This window comes from Rhinopithecus bieti, unplaced genomic scaffold, assembly GCF_001698545.2.
Source record: "Rhinopithecus bieti isolate Rb0 unplaced genomic scaffold, ASM169854v2 scaffold_48366, whole genome shotgun sequence".
Lineage (NCBI taxonomy): Eukaryota > Metazoa > Chordata > Mammalia > Primates > Cercopithecidae > Rhinopithecus > Rhinopithecus bieti.
In genome coordinates, this window is record NW_016819035.1 from 22,939 (window position 1) to 40,916 (window position 17,978).

At 42.4% G+C, this 17,978-nt stretch overlaps 1 protein-coding gene and 2 long non-coding RNA genes across 5 annotated transcripts in view; 2 read left to right on the forward strand and 1 right to left on the reverse strand.

The window, feature by feature from the left end:
- The window catches only part of LOC108519217 (1-phosphatidylinositol 4,5-bisphosphate phosphodiesterase epsilon-1-like), a 147,766-nt gene that overhangs the window by 21,397 nt on the left and 108,391 nt on the right, over nt 1–17,978 (reverse strand). The window lies entirely within an intron of this gene.
- On the forward strand, nt 3,783–6,099 carry LOC108519221 (uncharacterized). 2 transcript variants are annotated; one of them, XR_001882570.1, is made up of 3 exons: nt 3,783–3,913; nt 4,221–4,349; nt 5,759–6,099. It is a non-coding gene; the product is annotated as an uncharacterized LOC108519221 (long non-coding RNA). The 2 variants fall into 2 exon arrangements; XR_001882569.1 differs by having other exon boundaries at nt 5,777–6,099.
- The window catches only part of LOC108519222 (uncharacterized), a 35,916-nt gene continuing 32,050 nt past the window's right edge, over nt 14,113–17,978 (forward strand). Inside the window, exons 1-2 of one of the 2 annotated variants that reach the window (XR_001882571.1) lie at nt 14,113–14,145; nt 15,201–15,255. This is a non-coding gene — a long non-coding RNA (uncharacterized LOC108519222). The remainder of the gene's footprint in view (nt 14,146–15,200; nt 15,256–17,978) is intronic. The other variant, XR_001882572.1, reaches the window with a different exon arrangement.

Below are 17,978 nucleotides of genomic sequence, written 5' to 3' on the forward strand. Positions count from 1 at the left end.
GAACATCAAAAGAGCCGGAAAAAAAAAAAAAAAAAAATCCCAGAGCTTTCTGAATAGAGAACATTGCAGTGGATCATGAGAACAAGAATAAAAGTTCTTGTGATTTTTGGCACAGAGAGACAAAACTGCTACGTCTTTAATTTGCTGGTTGCAGAGGCAAAATATTTTATGTAGAATACCTTTCTTACAAGCCTATGCCATTTTCTGTTTATTAAGGCAGTTTGGCTTTATTTAACTTAATTTTATTTTTTGGCCATATTTTCTCCTTTGAGACAGAGTCTTGCTCTGTCACCCAGGCTGGAGTACAGTGGCACAGTCTTGGCTCACTGCAACCTCTGCCTCCCAGGTTCAAGCAATTCTCCTGCCTCAGCCTCCCAAGTAGCTGGGACAATAGGTGCGTGCCACCATGCCTGGCTAATTTTTGTATTTTTAGTAAAGATGGGGTTTTACCATGTTGGCCAGGTTGATCTCAAACTCCTAACCTCAAGTGGGTCACATTTTCTCTTTATCTCAGGTATTTATTTAGATTTTGGGGAATGCAATAAATTTGATAAACATCTTAACAGCTGTTTATTGAGACAAGTCCAGAACATTTTGAAACAAAAATAGTCAAAAATAATATTTTTTTCATTAACACATAATATTTTTTTCATTAACACCTAGATAGTATTCTCACGTTTTAGCAACTGACTACATTATAACTGCAAAGCAGAAGTTAAACTCTTACCTTCATCCTGCTCCCAGATTCACAGGGAAACCTACAAGTTTATATAAATCAAAGCAAAGGCCAATATATCTAAATACATAAACTCAAAGGATGGCAGGAAATGGTAACAAGAAGTTGGGATTCAGAGGACCTGGGTTTCTGCTTGTCTATACCACTAGCAAGCCTGCACCTTAGGCCACTAGCAAGCCTGCACCTTAGGACAAATCATTGATATTCCTACATTTCGATTGCAGAAAAGGAAGACTATCAAATATGAAATGACATATGTGAAGTGCTCTTAAGAGACAAAGTTCTTTTCTAAATGCAGTAACATACAAAGAGGGCTGTTACTGGGTATCACTGTGTATAATGTATTGTGCTTTGTGATGTCACTGCAGGTACAATCAAGGACAGAAAATCAGTATTGATGGGGTGAGCTGTGGGACTGGAAGGCAGCAGGAAGATGTCAGGGTCAGGGATTACTGGCTCAGAAGCAGGTATCATGGCAGAAGCCCAAGTCCCTCCAAGTCACAGGGTTAGGAACCAGGATATCAGCAGGGGAAGCAGGAGGTGGAGGGGGTATAAAAATGACCCAACTACCACCACCAATACTACCATTTACTGAGGTTTTACCACACAGCAGGCACCCTGAAAAGTGTTTAGCTTTCATTATCTCAGTCAGTCCTCCTAAGAGCCTGATTAGTAGGAGTTGTTACAGAAACACAGATGAGACCATGGGTTAGAAAGAGGTTGAGAGTGCTAGAGAATCTTACGGCTGCAAAATGTTAGGTAAGCAGAGACTTCAACCACTGTCTTCTGACTCACAGCCCAAAGGAAAGACCAGGCAAGAGTAGGGGTGAAGTAAGTAGCTCGGTGACAGCACAGAACCTGTGAGCCAGGGCTGAGGCTGAGGCTCCTGGCCTCCCTGACTCTTCCTTCAAAGACACACAAGGCAAGGCACTTGGGGGCACTGGCTGCAGGGGAGCTCCCACCTTGCTTGTGATAGGGTGGAATGGGGCCAGGAGGCCTTACCAATGGACTGGGATGTTCTTTCACAAACAGGAGCAGTTCTTGCTGCTGCACTTGCCTTCTCTCACCTCACTGAGTCCTCACCCCACTGGGGTCAGGGCTGAGCTACAAGGCTGTCAGACTCTCGCTTGTACTATGGAATTGAGAGAAGAAATGGTGGAGCCTTGGTCCTTGAGTGAAATTTCCTCCCGTCGGTTAGATCCACAGTCCAACCAGCCCAGCGCTTGTCTCCAATAGTGGAGTCAAACAACTAATGCAATGGTTTGTAGACTTTAAAAAAAAATAACAACTTTTTTTTTGTCTCTCACAAAGGAAATCTCATGTAGCAGCCCAGAACTTTCAAGAGATAAGAAGTAGAGAGATTCTGGTTTAAAGAGGGATGATGGAAGCCCCAAATGTCCTCTCTTCTGCTCCCCCAGATGCCTTCATGGACTACAGGGCTGTACATACCGTTAGACTCCTTGACCTCAATATGAATGGCTAAAGACTCCAAGCATCCTAACTCTAATTGGAAATCCAGTAGCAATGTATTACCATGCAGTTGTCTAAAACCTTTTTAAAAAAGCTATTTAAATTATCCGTCTGTTCACACTTTTGGCTACAGAGTCCACTGTTTACTAGCCCCATTTGGAAGTACTACTTACTACCTTTCTCTTGTCCTAAACTCACTCTGCTGTAACTTCAAGGGGTATCTTTGTAGTTTTACACTAGAACTATTTATGACTTCAGAAACTTTGTTCACATCCTCCTCCTGTCTTCTAGACAGACCATTTCTAATCTGTTTAGTCTGTTCTCACTGGGGAATTAAATGCAATAATGTATGTAAAGCACCAAGCAAGGGGGGTGGCATGAAGGAGGAGTTCAGCAACATCTTGCCCCTATCTTCCTTTTTCTCATCTCCTTCATCATTTAAAAGGCTCTTATCCAGTTTTGCTTTCCTTTAAAACTCTTTGTTCCTTTCTTAATCACACTCGCTGCTGTGCCCTAAATAACGGGTACAAAATGGGGTCATCTTTAACAACACAGCCGAATACTGACGCTACAAGTGTCAACCCAACTGGCACCACATAAAGCGTCACCACTGCCAGGAACAATCAGAACTCACTCTTCTCTAGGTAGCCTCTGAGACGCCTTGATGTGAATATTGTGTCAAAGAAACCACTATGGTTTTATATAACCAAGGAGGTAGAGGGGAGAGGGAAGGAGAAAGGGGTGTGTGGGAGAGAGAGAGAGACAGACAGACAGAGACAGAGACAGATACAACATGAGCACCACTGAGTGAATAAGGAGGATTTTATGTTATGGAGCAGCATGGGAAGAAAAAATACATTCACTGTGCAAAAAGAGAGGCATAGAGGCAAGACAAGCAGAGAATATGAGCTGCCAGATAGGAAAGGACTGGAACAGTTAAGACAGAAGCATTCAATTCCTGAATGTGTGTGCAGAGGAAAACAGAATCATGGCAAACTGCAAGACACTATTTGTGGGAGGATAAATTGGCAAACTGCAAGACACTATTTGTGGGAGGATAAATTGGCAAACTGCAAGACACTGTGGGAGGACAGCATTTTGAGGGGGCCATTTATCAGTATCTATCACAGTTTTAAGTGTGTATACCCCCAGACTCAGCAATCACATTTCTAGGAATCTGAATTACAGAAATATTTAGCATTACACACATAGATATATAAAGATGCTCACTCCAGCATTGTTCCTAAGGGAAAAATCTTGGGAATAGCTGAAGTGTTCATCAACAGGGACTGAAAAGATAAATTATGGGGTGTATCCGTACAAGAGTATACTAGGGAACAATGAAAAAATAATGAGGTAGTGATATATGTAAGAGATATGTGTAGCAATATTTATGGAAAGATCTCAAAAATATAGTAAATTTAAAAGGCATGTTGTAGTATGTATAATTTTGGTTTTAAAATTATGTAAATATGCTAGTTAACATAAGAAAACCATCTGGAAGAACACACATTGATTATCTAAATTCTTTTTGAAGTGGGTGAAAATTGTTACTTTTATGTACTTCCAGACCGTTGAAGTTTTAACTAAAATAAACCAACAGGAAAGCCAGCCATGGCGTAGTGGCTACATGCATGGGATGTGAAGCCACACTTCCTGAGTTTGAATCCCAGCTCTGCCTCGTCTTAAAATTGTGATCATAGAGAGGTAACTTAACCTGTGGCTCAATTGCCTTATTTGTAAAATGGTAATAATGATAGTACCAACCTTATAGGTTTGCTGTGTGAATTAAATGAGTTAACACTCATAAAAAGGTTAGAAAAGGCTTGGCATAAACACTCAATAAGTTGAGTGTTTATTGGTACACAATACATTTTTACCTTAAAAAACAGCTATTTGGTTTTTTAATTAGCAGAGAACAGAAGGGAGGAAGGGAGCAAAATGGGAAAAGATTAGTGCCAGATGATAAAGGGCCTTGACCACCCAGCTAAGAAATGCAGATTAATTTCTTTAGCAGGAAATGAGGAGACTCATTCATTCAAGACATACTTATTGAGTGCTTTCTGTGTGCCAACATCGAAACTGGGATACAAGAGCGGGAGTGAGTGAAGTGGACAATGGCAACATTTTAGAAAAGGACAAGGTAATCAAGACTGCTTTTTGAGAACAATGGGTCTGTGCCTTCAAAGTGTTTTGTGTGAGTGTGTGTTTGGGGGAGATGATCAGGAAGATGGGGAGACGCTATCAGTCAATGTATTGTTTGGATGAGTGGTGATAAGTGCCTAATACTCAAAGGGAATACAGGCCTGAAGCTTGAAGAGATATCTCTGGTCTGAGATAACGGACAGGTGATCCCTGGTATTTGGGTGTTGACCGAGGTTGGAGGGGTCAGGTGGGGAGCTGTGGTGGGCAGGAGAACCCCTGAACACCAGCTTTTCAGAGTTTACCTCAACACTGTCCAACTCAATTGGCCTAGAGTCAGGCAACCTGGTTGTAAGCCCATGTTCACCACCTTTGAATGGAGGAACCCAGGCAAACTGCACTTCTCTGGGCCTGAGAATCCTTCTATAAAATAAGAGGGTCTCTTCTGATTATTTCCAGGGCCCTCATCAGCTCGAACATTCTATCGTTTTCATGGCATCACAAAGAGGTGAATGAACAGGGCTTTCTTTCTCGTTTCCAACTGATCATATTCCAGACTCAAAAGAAACCAATAAATAAAACATAGGATTCAGATGTGCAGGATATGTATGAGAAGACTGTTTACATTTGCTTCCTTTTTGAGAAAGCACATGTTGAATTTTAAGCCAAATGTATGTGTCAAGGTTTGAAAATAGGTTACTCAAATAATTTCATTCCATATGTGCAGCTGCTGTTCTAAAGTATAAACCACACTCGTCTAGTAAAACCATCATCTGTTCTGTAAGGAATATGAACATTCATCTGGCCCTTATTTTTAGAGTGAGAGGTCAAATGTACAAGAGGTGAATTGTAGTTGAGTCCACTGTGCCAGATACAGACGGGGGACTGAGGCCAAATATAAATCATAATATCTGGGCTGGGTGCGGTGGCTCACGCCTGTTATCCCAGCACTTTGGGAGGCTGAGGCGGGTAGATCATGAGGTCAGGAGATTGAGACCATCCTGGCTAACATGGTGAAACCCCATCTCTACTAAAAATACAAAACAATTAGCCAGGCGTGTTGGCGGGCACCTGTAGTCCCAGCTACTCGGGAGGCTGAGGCAGGAGAATGGTGTGAACCTGGGAGGTGGAACTTGCAGTGAGCCGAGATCGCATCACTGCACTCCAGCCTGGGCGACTGAGCAAGACTCTGTCTCAAAAAAAAGAAAAATCGTAATATCTGAATTTGTGGGTATTTAAATTAGATGGCTTAGAAGATGAAAAGAAATAAATCATGGAATATCAAAGTGGCAAACAGAAGCCGCAAAAGGCCATCATTCATTTGTTCATTCATTTGACAAATCGCTCTCACAAAATCAATCATCAAAATCAGCAGGCTCTGACTCATTTCCCATTGCTTATTGTAGTTAGGTTTCTTTTTCTCCCCAGGGTCATGGAATATGTGAACTTCAGGTTTAACCTCTGTGTGAGAAAAACAGCATGAAGATAATCAACTCTATGTGAGAAGAAACTGGCAACACTACTAACCACGAGTAATGCACACCAAAGGCAAGCTACCTGAGCCCTGATCCCACCTGCCACTCTAGCGATGTGACTTTGGGCCAGTTAATTAGCTCCTTTCTGCCTCACTTTCCCCTTCATAGGGTTGTGAAGAGGATGTTACTATTTGTACACTGTTTCGAGCAGTGCCTGCTGTACAATAAGGACCATATATGTGTTTGTAAAATAAATCTTAGTTGCTAGAGGCAACACCAGGCAGCTGAGAGTGGCTGCACATTGACTCTCTTAAAGAACACTTCCTCTCTTGCTCATCCTACTCAGCTCATAAAAGTTCCAGGGAAAACCATACATTGGACAAGACAAGGATCAGCTGTTCTTCATTTTTACTTAGGAAGGCCAAGAGGAATTTACACTGAAAAACCTCCTCCAAGGATGGCTGAAATCAAAATGACATTTCTCTTTAAAAAGGAGATAGTTTGTTGGTAGACATGAAATGAGAATGTCCTGGCCTGCTGCCTACTCGCCTTGGAGTCTGTAATTTCAACGAACTGTTTGCTTGAGTTATTCAAACCCATTTTATTCTTAGCTGTTTTGCTGTGTGAGTTGCATTGTGTGTGCATGTGCATGTACACACACAGTGCGGGTAAGGATAGAAGCCCTCCTGGGAGGAGGCAAGATGCTTGAGTTTGGGTCATTTCAGCTCAACACTTAGAGTTGCCTACAGCAAATTTCTTTCTTTCTTTTTTTATTATACTTTAAGTTCTGGGGTACATGTGCAGAGCATGCCGTTTTGTTACATAGCTACACAAGTGCCACGGTGGTTTATACAGCCAATTTCTTGAGCCTCAATTACTGAAACTGAAACATGGCACTGATGTTCATCTAAAAGAAGGGAAGGATCTTGAAAAGTGGTCTTTTGGGTGCTTTTTTCTGGATCAAGAACTATTATTCAAAGTGGCTGGGATAATCTGTTTTTACAAGGATTGCTCTCTTGCAGGTCAGAGGGCTGCTGCCACTCCCCTGGCTTAGATGATTCCTCAGGGTGTCTGGTAGCATCAGTAATTAACAGCACAAACACTGGAGTCAGGCCCAAGGTTCAAGCCTTAGCTTTGCCACTTGTAAAAATAAGCCTCAGTTTGCCTATCTGTAAAATGGTGATAATGACAATAACAGTATCTGTCTCATCAGGTGGTTGTGAAGAATAAGTGAGAATACTCAGAAACTCAGCATGATGCCTGACAGTCAGTGCCTAATAAACAGTAGATTCACAGTAACAGCTGTTCTTGTCCTCAAGTGCTCCAGTGAAATTTTAGGTATATCTATCTTTAGATTGTGATGGACAGTTTATTAGCTAGTTTTTATATTGGCTTTAAAAATCTCTAGCAATAACTCTTTTAAAACATGCCATCTGCCTCCTCCACGTTTTCTTCTTTGTATTTTAAAAAATTTCAAAACAAACCAAACTATTTTAAACTATGCCTGAGTGGTTACCTATTATTCATCAGAAGAGATTCCAGGGCTTTTTGTAGAAGGATTTCACATTGGGATGCTTTTGTCAAAGAGCTTTCTGTCCTGTTCTGTCTTCCTGCTGGATGGCCCCTGGGAATGGGTGGGCTTCTCATACTACCTGCCGTGGCACCAGGATGAGAAGCTGGGAGTGCAGCCTGGGGCTGGGGTGTGGAGGATGCAGACAGGATAGCCATGGAAGAGGAGCTGGCACAAGTTCTGGCCTAGGCCCCTCTGATAAGCAGCTATGTGGCCTTGGTCAGGTCACTCAAACACACTGGACCGTATTATCCTCACGTATGACATGACATGAGTCGCCTAGCAATGGGCAAAGCTAAGAAGACAATCCACCCAGGAGGCAGATGGCAGACACGTTGTTCACCTTCACTAGTTATCAACAAAATGCAAAAGCGGACAGAGGTATCATTTTTACATTTATTAAAGTAAAAACTTAAAAACAATAATACTCAATGTTGCTTATGTTTTACATTACTGTGAGTACGGCATTGGTACAACTGCTTGGGATTGGAAAACACAACTTAGACTATGTCTCTCGTGTAAGAGAAACAGGTACACTTGGGTGTGGTTCCCCATCTCTGCAATTCACTAGTTTCAAGGCTCAATGTTTCTCGGGCTCACTGGAATATGGGGCAAAATGGGGATTAAAAACAATGCCCCCTAGACAGGTTGTTGTGAGGTTTGGGAATAATGTAGATAACGGGCAGAGCCTAATGCTTGGCATAGAACAGATGCTTATTGTCACTACTGATGTGACAATGCCGATGCCTGATTCAATGCATTTGGCTCATGTTATAATGCCAAGGAGAGAAAACCCATTTGCCTCCCTTTCTCAGTTTCCCTGTCCAAATCTGACTTCTCAGCAGGCAGAGCAGAGAGCCGCCCGTCTGCAGCCCCACTCATCTGAGTGGTTCTGTCTCATAGCCCCAGAGGTCCCCAGGCAACTCTGGGTACATGTCCTGGGTACATGTCTCCTATCACATGCCCACCACCGCACCAGAGATGCCAGTTCTGCCCAGCCCAGGTGGCATTCACTCAGCTCTACAAATGGCCTTCCAGGCCAGACCCCTTCGGTGCCTCCACACAGAGCAGGGGGCAACATCCTTCTGTGCCCACAACCTTTGCTCCCATCTCCCTCCAGACAAAGGCAAGCCAGCCCCTCCAGAGAGCTCAGGCTCTCTGACTCACACCTGCTGCCACCATCACTCCGGCATGTCTTCCCGCGCCAGCCACTGGCCCTGTCTTTACTGAGTAGCTCACCCCACTGACAGGAGGTCACCTGAGTCACTTGTTTTCAAATCCCCACTTGCTTCTGAGCGGGGGGGGGGGGTTCTCCTCTTCCTCAGGTTTCTCCTTTGATTTATTTCTTGTTTGTTGGTAACTCAAGCCCAGTGTAGACTAAAATTGCCATAAATTCTTTATCTACTCAATATCAAAGATGTCTCTTCTTAAATGCTTCTTTGAATTCTTTCTCAATACCAGGTTCTGTCTCTGTTTCCATTTTGCAACCTAATAAGGACTGAAATCTGTTTTCAGTATTACTTGATTTTTTTTTCCTCAGCTTTAAAAATATTTTCAGAGAGCCAAAGAGCTGAGGAACTGAAAGGACTTCGTTGAGTCCTCATTTCATTCATGAAAACACTGAAGCCCCAAGGGGTGAGCCGTGTGCTGTGCACACATGGGTGAGGTGCGCAGGTGAGAGATTGCTAGGAAGTACTCTTCTATCACCTCGCTGTCTCATGCCCCATTTCCTCATAAGCCTCATGCCACCTCAGCAGGGCTTCTGACAAACAATGACCATATTTCCTCTGTGGAGAGCTCTGAGAGGCCTGTGAATCTGCAGAAATAGCTCCCCACAGGGGTCCCAAACCCGTCATGGACTCACTCCTCTCTCTCACTTCTAGGCTTCTGCAAATGCTGTTCCCTCTTTGTGGTAACTACAGCTAAGTCACACTCCATCTCTAAATGCTTCCTGGAGGAAGCCCCTTCTGAGCCTTCAATTCCAGACAGGGAACCCTCCCCTGTGGCCCCTGCAGAAACTTGTATACCCTCCCAAGCTGGTATTGCTCACCAGTCTAACAACAGGTCATTCCTGTTTGGATCCATCTTCCATAGTGGTCTGCACACAGTATGAGGAAGAGCAGACACAATTAACTCACAACAAAGTGTTAGTGACTTGAAAATCTCTCTTACCTGCAGGAAGACCCATGGAAGAACCAAGAGAAGTCAAGAACTGAAGCTCTTCCATTCCCACCTCTGTGTCACGTTCCCTGCTTTCTCTTTCCCCAAAAGAGATGTAGTCGACATCCCAAAGACCAATGATGTCATTGTTTTACACCAAATATCCCTCCTCTAAATTTTTCAAGAAATTGGGAATAAATTTCGTAAGAAAATTTGGGGAGCAAAAGCAAGTGGCCAGCCTAGATGAGCACATCCAACCTCTCTCCTCTTGATTCTTACATGTATTACCCAGGATCCCGTTTCTGCAGAAAGCAGAGAGCCCTTGAGAACATTTTCACTTTGTCACTTTAGTAGCCTAACTCCATGGTACCCCTGAGATAGGGAGGGTGAAGGAGTAGGGAAGACTGCAACCCCAATAGAAGCAGGGAAGGTGACATAGATGTGGGAATGGAAGGACTTAAGTTCTTGACTTCTCTTCATTTCTACCCTGGGTCTTTCCGGCACTATCTTTCCCTATATTATTTCATCTAATTCCCCAAACATCCCTAGATAGCCTATATCATTAAGTCCTTTATGATCTCCATTTTACCTAGAAAGAAACAATGAGATGCAAAGAAGTTTAGTAACTTGCTGAGACCACAGGACCAGACAGAGGTTGTGCTGAGACCCACCAGAGCACCAGGCTCTTCATCACAGCCTCTTTGTAATTTCCCACTCAGTCTTCTTAACGGTGTCAGGGGTGTACCTGTGTGTTCTCCCTGACCATTAAAACCTCACTGGCATTAACTGGACAAACAGGAAGTTTAAAGAGGGTATTTTTAACACCCCATTCATGTAGTTTCCCTGCTTGGGCTGCTGCTCCCCTATCCTAGAATGTGCTTTTATCTCCTGTGATAACCAAAGGCCCACTGGATCCTTCCTGCCCCCTCTCTCACCATAAGGGCCTCAATGCAAGTTAATGTCTCCATTTTCCATATTCCTATTGTGTTTATAGATGGTTCTGTACAATTTCATGTTTTACAGACTTGTTCAACCATTGATATAATAACAACCATGAAAACAAATACTTTTGTGCATTTGTTATCTGTTAAGTACCTTTTGTCTTATTTAATTTCCATAATAATTCTATAAAGTCGATATGATAGCTCCCTCCTTGTAAACAAGAATATTGAACCTTGATATATGCATTTGAGAGAAATAATATATCTTGGCAGTTTAACGTTTGAGCTTCGACTTTGCGTTTAAATCCTAATTCACTAAGTAGGTAAATGTACACAAACTGCTTCTCTAAGCCTCAGTTTTGTGATCTGTAAAACAGGGTTGCTGAGAGGCCTAAACTGAGGTAATGTGTATGAAGTACTGAGCACAGGACTGGCATGGAGTAAAGTAGCCCATGACTGCAGGTACTTAATATCAGAAGGAAGCAGGGCTTAAAGTCTAACTCCAGGGCCCATGCTGCCTGCTTTTCATATAATCCTGAAGTAGGCAGAGTTTTTCCTTGCTATTTTAAAGAAGAGGAATTAGGTTCAGAAATATAAAATGACTTGTTCACCAACACCCAGCTGTTAAGAGTCAAGGCTGGGGTTTGAGCCAAGTGTAGCTTTACTTGACTTCCCAACACTGAGCTGCCTATGTTAATCTGTTAGTTTCAGGCAATCTTCTTTCTTCCAAATTCGTGATAAGCTCCTCGGAGCCAAGCAAAGGCACTTCTACTTTGCCTGTATTTCCCAGATGGCCTGGCACGGCCTCGCACGTGCTGTATTCTCAATATGCCATTAGTAAAGAAAATCCTTGCTGCCCTTGCACAGCCTGGCACTCAGCTCCCTAGAACCAGCTATGGAGGACTGAGAATCCTAAAACAGAAGGAATACAAGATAGGTCATTGCAGAATTACCTAACAATTTTATGCCTATTGTACTCATAAGAAGTAAGCCTCAAACACTAATTCAAGGTGTTCCAAAGAAAGCTGAATGTCTTACAGGTGCATCGCCACAGATTCTTCAGTAAGTGAAGAGTGTGTAAAAGAGAGAATAAAAAGATATAATCTATTAGAGATGAAAAGATTCATGAGAAATATCAGTCAAATGTAATATTTGGACCTCATCTGATTACTGTTCCAAAAACCAAATATTAAAAGCCATTTTAAAGACAACCAGGGAAGTCTGAATATAGGCTTGTCATTAAATCGTAATTTGGAATATTTATTTAGGTATGATAATATTGCATTCTTTTTTTTATAAAGTCTCTATTTATTAAAAATATGCCATGAAGTATTTATGCATGAAGTGATATAAAATCTAGGATTTAAATACTTCAGCAAGGTAGAGAGGAAATACTCCTGAGGGGAGATTGATAAAACAATATCGGCAATGTTTATAAATGTTGAAGCTAGGTGATGGGTACATAGGGGGTCATTATACTATTCTCTGTATTTCTGTGTTTGTTTAAAATTTACACAATAAGAAGTTTTGTTAAAAAAGGAAGGAATGGTGAATCCCCAGCAATCTTCCGTTTTGTTCTGCAACTACTTGTCTTCCACGAGAATTCAGTCTCCTTGACGACATGAAAAGTCATTCTCTTCCTAAGGTTCCTAAATGTACTTGTCCAAGTGAGGACTAAGCAGCTGTTGTGAGGACAGCTCACCTGGACCATTCCCCGGTCCCTTCCAAATCAGGCTACTTCAAACTGACTTTGTCACTTTCCCCCAAATATGCACACTGTCTCCATAATCTCATCTCTATCTCCTGTCTGCTGCTGTAGATCAGAAACCTCAGCACCACCTTTGTGTCTTTCCTCTCCTTCAACCCCTAGGCCAGGCAGCCAATGCTACTTTGGAGCATGACTCAGTTGACACCTTTCCTCTCCATTCTGACTGCTCCAGCTCTGGCTAAAGCCTCAGCACCACATACTTGGACTATGGCAGCAGGCTCCTGGTGGGTTCCCTTATTTCAACCTTTTCCCTTTCTGTGCAAACAGCTGAACTTTCCAAAACACTAGACCACCAAGCTTAAGGCTTTTACTTGGAATCACTCATTCTGAAACCAATTTGTTAAATCCCTGTATCAAATAGGCCGCTCAGGAGTTCTTATGGTTAAGCTCCACCTTACCACCTTTCATAGCTCACTGAATACCTTCCTTAATCATTTCAGAATAAGTCTGGTCACAGCTAGACGGGAAGCTCAAAGGGAAAGAGGCTTGTCTGTCTACCCCTATATCCCGGCACTTAGCATCATGCTTGGCACACTGTTGTGGGTGCACGGTAAATATTGGTTGAATGAAAGAATAGATTTATTAATGAATAAATTATGTGAAAAAAATCATTTTTTTCCCCTTGATGTGTGCCTATGTGGTGCTTTCTTCAGCACAGGTCCTAATCTTTTCAGCACAGCACACCTGCAGTCCATGATGACGAAATCTTTAAGAGCCTCTGGAGGGAGACATAATCTCCTTACAAAGATAATTTTCAAGTAAAATCTAAATAAAAGATATTTTACGGTTTCCCTTCTCCCACATACACAGTGTAAACAAACCTCTATTTATAGGTCGAGTAGCCTTAGCTTTAGCTCTGACTACACATGAACTTGGTCTACCCATCCATGTCTCTGGTCCTCAGTTTCATCATCAGTTAAAGGAGAGGGGAGTTGGGTAATCAGTGTGATCCTTTCAGTTATAACCTTCTTGGTACTTTCCTTCATAGAAGTCACAATGCTGTGTGCCCAAAATGTCATATTACCTAAGTATAGAAAGTTTCCCTTTATTACAAGTTCCAATTGCTAGCCTGATGCAGAAGTCAGACTCGCTAATATGAATGTTTCTCTCTGGAACTCACCTTCTTATGGAGTCACCCTCATCCCTTTGCTTAACAAACATGTCTCTCTTATAAGCCAATTCAATGAGGAATTTTTCCCCTTTATTGTTGACACAGCATCTCTTTACGATGGTAAGTTGTGCATCTTTTCAGCCTGTCTTCATAACCATTATGTGATTTCATGCCCAGGGCAACCAGTTGAGACAATCAGGTAGGGTTTATGGTTGGTGATATGGTTTGGTTGTGTCCCCGCTCAAATCTCATCTTGAATTGTAGTTCCTATAATCCCTACATGTCGTGGGAGGGACCTGGCAGGAGGTAATTGAATCATGGGGGCAGTCACCCTCATGCTGTTCTCATGATAGTGAGTGATTTCTCATGAGATCTGATGGTTTTATAAAGGGCTTTTCCCCCTTTTGCTTGGCACTTCTCCCTGCTGCCACCAGGTGAAGGACATATTTGCTTCCCCTTCTGCTATGATTAAGTTTCACGAGGCCTCCCCAGCCCTTCAGAACTGTGAGTCAATTAAATCTCTTTCCTTTATAAATTACCCAGTCTTCAGTATGTCTTTATTAGTAGGGTGAGAATGGACTAATATAACTGGTTTATCATTTTGCAAAAGCATCTGTTGGATAAGCAACAGATTTACTTGTTGCTTGGTTTTCAGTGTGTTAGCAAGTGGAAGGTAGTGGTACCTAGTCTCCAGATTTCCTGAATTCTGGTTCTGGAATCTTTAACATCATTCCATTATGCCCTAGGAAGAGGCAGCAGGACAGCTGTGAGGGTAAGGAGAACTGGGGTCCTTGCTTTTGAAGCCATCTCAGCAATCTGGGAATGGGCAATGAAGTGATGGCCCAAATAAGGATGTATGTAGATCACAAGAAGCCCCCAAGAACAGCTGAAGATGACAGTCTCCCTCAAGTCCAGATCTGCCTTGTAGCCTGAAGACCCCAGATGATATTGTCCTAATGGCCTGGGAGCTGGGCCACAAAAAGGCCCACTGGCCTAGATAGTTCCTCCAGGACACAGAAGTAGAAGGAACATGGGCTTCAGGGTCTGACAAAGGGCTCAGATCCCACCTGTACCCCTTTATAGCTGTATAAAATCAGGCCTGGTCCTCATCTGTAAAGTGAGGAAGACACCACCCATTAAGGGTTTTCTGGGAGTATTAAGGGAGATAGCTTACTTGAAGTGGCCAGTATGGTGCTAGGCTTAGTAATTTTCTTTTCCCCTACCTTTTAGTGCCTCTCTCTCCTCTCCCATGTGGCCCTGTGGCTGGTGACACAAGCAAGTGCTCAATGTCAATCATTGTTATTAAGAAATTTCCAGCCTGGGCAACATAATGAAACCTCATTTCTACAAAAATTAGCCAGGCGCGGTGGTGCATGCCTGTAGTCCCCGCTACTCAGGAGGCTGAGGGGGGACGATAGCTTGAACCTGGGAGGCGGAGGTTACAGTGAGCCAAGATTGTGCCACTGCACTCCAGCCTGGGTGACAGAGAGAGATCCTGTCTCAAAACCAAAACCAAAGCAAAACAATTAAAAACAAGAAATAAAGAAAGAAAGAAACTGAAGGGCCCCTGAGGGACAAGGGGATCAAGGAGCCAAGAGGAAAAGACATGCTGCAGAGGGGATCCTACCATGTGAAGACACAAAGCGTATCTTTCCTGAATGTGCCTGTCATTGCATGAGTCCTGAGGCTGACCCAGCATGTGGCCAACGGGCCTTTGCTGGCAGAAATACAGACCAGTCTCTCTCTAGAAAGGAGCCAGGTATAGAGCAAATAGAGGGAAAAGGGAGGTATTTTAAGGATGATTACAATGTATTCTTTGTTAAACAGTTACCAAAACGGTCTGCAGTTACCAGCAGTTGGAAACAGTTTGTGGAGTAGCCATGTAAGTTTTTTTGCTAATAAATTTTTAATCTTGGTCAAATGAACTTAGATTTAGCTAATCAAAAATAGGCATTGGAGCTGAAAGGAGCAGTCAATTTAGTGAGAATTCTACTGCTATGGAATTAGATACTGATTTCCTCCCCTCTTCGAGACCACAAAGCCTAAGGGTCTCTAAACCACATCACTCCTCATCTAGTGGCAGTTACGCACATGAGCACGGCCTCCAAAGCATGCTGTCAGATGCCATGTGTGAAACTCTGGCTCTTGGGGATTGATAAGGCTGGCACCAAAAGGAGCATCCACCACTGGTAAGAGTAGCTACCCATGGTAGCTACCCATGGCTGACCCAGGGCTTCCTCCCGCTGGTCTCCAGGTCTAGCCTTTCCCTTCCTTGACTGTCCTCTTCCAACTTTCAAGTGAGGGCTACTCAACCTGCAGATGCCTTGTAGGATACGACTTCCTCTAGGCAGTCTTCCTTCACCTCCGGGTCTGCATTAGGAAGCCCTGCTCTGATCTCCCATAACGGCCTATTCTTTCTCCATTCACGCGCCTATCATACTCTCCCACAGTGGTTCTCAAACAGGGGCAATTTTGCCTCTAGGAAATATTTGGATGTCAACCTAGTGTCCAGATTGAGAAATCTTGCTCTACTGTAATTGTTTACTGGTTTCTCTTCATCACGGTGGCTACCTTGTTCATATTTGTATCCCCAGTACAATGCCTGGTACATTCTAGGAGCTCAAAAGAAATACCGATTAAATGACTGAATGACCATCTCCATTCCACATCTCTGGTTTACTGCTAGCTTTTGATCCTGACAAACCCTGTACTTGGCTCTGTGTCTTACCCAGCACCAATTCTGTCTTACCGAGGCCCTCAACATTATTCTACTGTACAACACAGAGTGCAGGTCATGGGTGATAGAAAACTAGGGCCACCTGCAGTAAAGTGGAGAACAGAGCACCTGGGCTGCAGGGCTAGGCAGAGTCAAGACCTCAAGAAATCGAAGAAGGCCTGAGATAAATGAAAGCAGGGCCAGACCACCAGGCAAATTGGGCAGTGGGACTGTGCAGCTAGGAGCTCAAAAGCTGATTAGTTTTCAAATCCTTCACACGGCATTTATTTAATTAATGGACACTGAGTGTCTGTTTCTGAGGCTGCAGGATTCTTTTCCCCCTTTAGTGAAGTAACGTTGTATGATGAATCCTTTCTTGAAACTGAGTCACTGCCCATTTGTTTCTTTGTGCTTTTGCTACTGAGTTCACATGAATTATGATAAGCTTATTTTACATGATTCTAAGGGGCTGGTAATTCTCAGCAATTTCAAGAATGAAACATTCACAAAGACTTTCAAAACAGTGACGTGACATGGTTTGGGAATTCAAAATCACAGTTATTGAAAACATATTATTTGATTTATTATATTTTACATACATATTATAATTTATGTTTAAATAATGTACTGCAGGGAGATGGAGCTGGGCAATTTTACCAGGCAACCAAGGTTTAGGGGGTTGCTAGACTTTCGAAAGTAAAAATTAGTTGCTTTTAACAACAGCCCCATGATTTCACCCTTGAATTCCTTTAGAACTCTTGGATGAAGGCCAACCTGTCCCTGTGATTTATCCATATCCAGTTTGTCAACTCAGTCTAGAACATTCTGTTCATTTACTACTACTTGATCTAGTACCTCTGCTTCTAAAGATGATTTTGATATATTTTTCTGAAAAGACCAAGGCAAATAATTTATTGTGTCTGCTGGCTCCTTTTTCTATCGCCCAAGGAGTATTCTGAGCATCTGCAAAGGTTCTGCTGGATCTTTGCCTGGTTGCTTCACTTTGATTCCTATAAAAAGTCTCTCCTATTTTGCTTTAATGTCAGTTTCATATAGAATGCTCCTTAAATTAGGTGTGAGCCTTTTTACTTGGCTTTCTAGGTGGGTTTCTCTGGTTTTCCTATTTTTTTCAAAGATGTCTCTTCCTTATGAAGTCTCTTCCTTATTTTTTGCCTGGCTCCTTCACTTCAATTCCTATAAAAGTCTCTCTTATTTTTGCTTTAATGTCAGTTTCTTATAGAATGCTCCTTAAATTATGTGAACCTTTTCCCTGGGCTTTCTAGGTGGGTTTCTCTGGTTTTCCAACTGAACTTCCTATTTTTTTCAAAGATGTCCCTTCCTTATGAAGGAATATGCTCTTCCTTGAGCAATCCTCTTTGCACTGTATCTGTAAACAATAATTATGATCCCACCCTCCAGAGCTATAACGGCAAAATAAATTAAGGCACATAAAGGATTTCACACAATACCTGCCACAAAGAAAGGGTTTAGCGTTGGTTGTTTATTCTTACTTTATTGGACAAAGAAGGTGGGGTAGGGGAAAAAACCTAGTTCTTCTCACCTGTGCCTCTCAAAAAGATTTTTTGAATCTTGTCATATTTTGTGTTTCTGAAAAGGTGTTTGGTAGTTAACCTTTTAAAAAAATTAATTGACAAGATCCTTGAGGCTTGCTATTTTTCATAATTACTATTCATGCTTTTAAACTTCTCATCAGTTATACATTATCTTGGTTTTCCATTCCTTGCATCAGGCCATTAATCTTACATTTCTTAGGGTTATTAAATTACAGTGGCTAACACACAGACACCTCCCTGTACCTTCTACAGTATTTCTTTTTCTTTTCTGCTATAAAATCATTAGCACAGGAAGTGATCATTTGTCCTAATTCG